This window comes from Bos mutus, chromosome X, assembly GCF_027580195.1.
Source record: "Bos mutus isolate GX-2022 chromosome X, NWIPB_WYAK_1.1, whole genome shotgun sequence".
In the NCBI taxonomy this organism is placed as follows: Eukaryota; Metazoa; Chordata; class Mammalia; order Artiodactyla; family Bovidae; genus Bos; species Bos mutus.
Window position 1 is genome coordinate 44741148 of NC_091646.1, and position 4668 is coordinate 44745815.

The following is a 4668-nucleotide window of genomic DNA, read 5'->3' on the forward strand; positions in this document are numbered from 1 at the left end:
CCATTTTTTGTCAGAACTCTTCAGGACAGGTATATTTTCTGGTAATGAAATACCATTTTTACAATTTTGTATTAAAAGTGTTTGCTGGATAGGTGGACACAGCACCTCTTGTGCTCTCTAGTGGATATTTCCAGAAGTGTTAGGATGGGATTATGTCACACAGAAGTGAGACAGTGATCTGGAGATGGTGGGGGAGAATGTGAATGATAATAAATGTCTCTGTTCGGTTCAGTTCAGTTGCTCAGTCATGTCTGACTCTGCGAACCCATGAACTGCAGCACGCCAGGCTTCCCTGTCCATCACCAACTCCCAGGGCTTGCTCAGACTCATGTCCATCAAGTCGGTGATGGCATCCAACCATCTTATCCTCTGTTGTTTCCCTCTTCTGCCTTCAATCTTTCCCAGCATCAGGATCTTTCCCAAGGAGTCAGTTCTTCGCATCAGGTAGCCAAAGTATTGGAGTTTCAGCTTCAGCATCAGTCCTTCTAATGAACATTCAGGACTGATTTCCTTTAGGATTGACGCCTAGGAGAAAACACGTCTAGAATAAACATTTAGGAGAAAGAAAAATACCAAACTAGTCTGCAAAGAGATTTTGAATTTCTCCCCTTACTTGGCAGTCCCGCCCCACCCCTGGGGTTAGGGTGCGGAGCTGTTAGGACGTGGGCCGTGTTAGGATGCTAGTGGGGAAGGAGTGAGGTGCAGGCGGAGCTGGAATCCTGATATCCCCTTCCCCCACCTCCTCGCCAGCCATGAAATCCCACCTCCGACTGCCCCACCTCCCTCCCCGAAGGCTAATTCAGGAGACTTGCAGCCTATAGCCCGGCCAGGTCCTGTGGCTGCAAGTGGAGCAGCTGCTACATCATCAGTGCTTGTGATACCAGGATACCCTTCTGTTCCTTAGTAAGAGTTATGGCAACGTGCTCTGTGATGACATTGGATGGCATCATCTGTCATCCAGTACATTGAGAGGAATGAGTTCTCCTACCAGGTGATGAAAGGCAACTTGCCCCTCTGCAGCCATGCCAATCCAGGTGAGGTGCTGATCCTCAGGGGTGAGGATGGGGGTGTCCACCGGGAAGTGGTGCAGCATTCCTCCATGGAGTCAGTGGTCCAGTGGGAGAATGAGGGCCATGTCATTCAAGTCTCTTAAGAAGTTCCTACTGGGCATGGCTGTTGACTGTGCTGTACTGTGCTTAGTCTCTCAGTCATGTCTGACTCTTTGTGACCCTATGGTATGTAGCCTGCCAGGGTCCTCTGTCCATGGGATTCTCCCAGCAAGAATACTGGACTGGGTAGCCTATCCCTTCTCCAGGGGATCTTCCCAACCCAAGGATCAAACTGGGGTCTCCTGCATTGCAGGTGGATTCTTTACCTGCTGAGCTACCAGGGAAGCCTTCGCTACTCCAGTTCAAAGCTCACCCTATCCGTGGGTGATGGTTTTGAGCTCCATGAAGCATAGCCAGGATGCTTTTGATATCATTATCACCAACTTCTCAGACCCTATGGGCCCTGCGGAGAACTTCTTCAAGAAGTCCTGTTACCAGCTCATGAATAAGTCCTATTACCGGCTCATCCCTGAAAGAGGATGGCATCCTTTGCTGCCAGGGTGAGTGTTAGTGGCTGAACCTGGACCTCATCAAGGAGATGCTGGTAGTTTTGCAAATCACTCTTTATGGGCATGGCTATGCTTCGTGCACCATCCCCACCTACCCCAGCAGCCAAATCGGCTTCATGTGCATTCCTCTGTGTGAGCTGAGTAGTTTCAGTTGTATTTGACTTTGCAACCCCATGAACTGTACCCTGCCAGGGTCCTCTGTCCATGGAATTCTCCAGGCAAGAACACTGGAGTGGGTTGCCATGCACTTCTCCAGGGGATCCTAAATTGGCTTCATCCTGTGTGGCAAATATCCAAGCACCAACTTCTGGAGCCCCTGAGGCAGCGGACACACAAGCAGGTGGAACAGATGCAACTGAAATACTACAATTCTGATGTGCACTGGGCAGCCTTCATCCTGCCTGAGTTTGTCCGCAAGGCCCTGAATGATGTGTGCTGAGCCCAGGGGCCACTGCTGCCGCAGCTGCCCATGACCTCTGTGAACAGTGAGCCTCCAGGGTACCTGGACCCCACCAGCCCTAGAGAAGACTCCTGCTGGCTCGTTCCCCAACCCAGCGTTACAGGCTGCAGAATGATGCCTGGCTTGCCCTCGTAGATGGAGTGTTTTTCTGTGTGGCGTTCAGCTTCCAAGCTTATACCAGATGCCTGCAGCACCACCTCCGCCTTCGGTGACCCCTCACTGATTAAACATGTGTATGTAGAACAGCAATGAGAACAAAGTACTCTGCAAATATTAGGAATTCAACACTAGATATTTGTATACTGGCTATTTTTGAGTATGCAAGAGCCTTTTTTTGGGGGGAGGGATGAGGCTTATCCTTTGGGCTCCCTGGTGGCTCAGAAGGTAAAGAATTCGCCTGCAATGCAGGAGATCTGGGTTCAATCCCTGGGTTGGAAAGATCCCCTGGAGAAAGAAATGGCTACCCACTCCAATGTTCTTGCCTGGAGAATTCCATGGTCATGGAACCTGGCCACAAAGAGTTGGACACAGCTTAGTGACTCTCTCTGTCTCCCTCTCTCTGTCTCTGTCTCTGTCTCTCTCACACACACACCCCTCTCTTCTAAGCCACTAGTAGCTGAGAACTTCACAGTACAGTTTGTCTTGGAAGAGGAGAGAGTAATTTGATGAGCTACAAATTAGCTATTCATTAAGAAGCTAAAGCATAAATTAAAGGTAAAGTAGTGGGTCATAGCATAGTATATTTGAACCCAGAAGTTGAAATTGGGGCATAAATGGTCTTCCTCACACTATTCCCTTCCTTCACTTAAAGTGAATCTCTTGCCTGTTATCAAAAGAAAGGCAGAGCTCAAGAAAGGGAAAGGAGAAACAGAAGAAAACCACAAAAATGAAACAGTCAAGAGTTGTTCTGAATGCTCTTCATTCACTCAAAATTAGTACAGTGAAATTCAAACCCACTGAATAATAATCATGGCCCCATTTGCCTAGATTTCAAGTATCTTAAGCTGGAGTAGGTATGTGTTATCTAGTACTCATGAGCCATGTGATGGAGGTAGAAATAATCCTGTTTGATAAAGATAAAAGATCTTGAAAAGGATTTTCTAGAGAACAGGCCCATTCTAGACTTTAAGCCTGCCTGAGGCTCCGGAAAACTAAATGTAAAATGTTGTGGTAACATACTTGGTCATGTACAGATCTGTTATATAAACACCCTCAATTAATTTTTGACTCACTTTTTATTTTCTCCCAAATTTGTGTAATAGTGCCAAATGCATTAACATTGTAACATTTATGCCTGGATTCTGTCTTCTTGGCTTTTTTTTTTTATTTAAAGGGAAGCAGAAGGTAACAGTGGTGGGACTTGGTAATATTTTCTACCTAGGAAGAGTCTCTCTGACCCTAGCTAGTTTTGAAAGCTGATATGCCTCCCAACTGGCTTCCCAGGTGGTGCTAGTGATAAAGAACCTGCCTGCCAATGCAAGAGACATAAGAGATGCAGGCTAGATCCCTGGGTCCAGAAGATTCCCTGGAGAAGGGCATGGCATCCCACTCCAGTATTCTTGCCTGGAGAATCCCATGGACAGAGGAGCCTGGCAGGCTATGGTCCATAGGGTTGCAAAGAGTCGGATACGACTGAAGTGATTTAGCATGCATGCATGCACGTCTCCCAACACCTACTAGGTGATCTGCCAAATCTGAAATTTTTTCACTATTCAACTATATGTTTTATGATGTACAGTTTGCCTGCTACATCATTGGATCTTGCCTTTCTTTATGGAACTATGAGAAGATCTATATTTCTTGCCTGAGATGTAGGTATATATAACTTTATATTGGCTTAGAAGTTGATGTAACAGTAGAGATTATGAGCTATAACCATTTTCCCCACTAAGTACTGGTAATCTTTCTTGGAATGTGGAAGAGGAAAACTCCTTGATTCATTCATCAAATAGGTATTAAAAGCATGACCACTACATGCTAAAGGGTTTACAATTCTAGAGTGCATCTTATAAAGTTTTTTGGTATTTAGAGATATAAAAAAAAAACTTTTTAAAAGTTTATAATGTTAAAACTGCAGTAATGCCAGAAATCAACACCTACTCAAAATTGCTAGTCAAACTTTGTCAATAAAGGGAATTATATTTTATAGTATAGTATTTAAAGGAATTTAGATAGAAATTATATATAAATGACATGGATGTTTGTGGGGTTGTGTTTCAGTTCAGTTCAGTTCAGTTCAGTCACTCAGTTGTGTCTGACTTTGTGCGACCCCATGAACTGAAGCACGCCAGGCCTCCCTGTCCATCACCAACCCCCAGAGTTCACTCAAACTCACGTCCATCGAGTTGGTGATTCCAGCCAGCCATCTCATACTCTGTCGTCCCCTTCTCCTCCTGCCCCCAATCCTGCCCAGCATCAAGGTCTTTTCCAATGAGTCAACTCTTCTCATGAGTACTGGAGTTTCAGCTTTAGCATCATTCCTTCCAAAGAACACCCAGGACTGATCTCCTTTAGAATGGACTGGTTGTGTTTAGGTTTTCTTATATTTTGGGGACAGATAAACAGTTTCATAGAATTTCTATGTTGTAAA

At 45.4% G+C, this 4668-nt stretch overlaps 1 pseudogene; it reads left to right on the plus strand.

Moving 5' to 3' along the window:
- The first annotated feature begins 752 nt into the window (after positions 1-752).
- On the plus strand, positions 753-2057 carry LOC102276878 (spermidine synthase pseudogene; annotated as a pseudogene).
- Positions 2058-4668: the final 2611 nt, after the last annotated feature.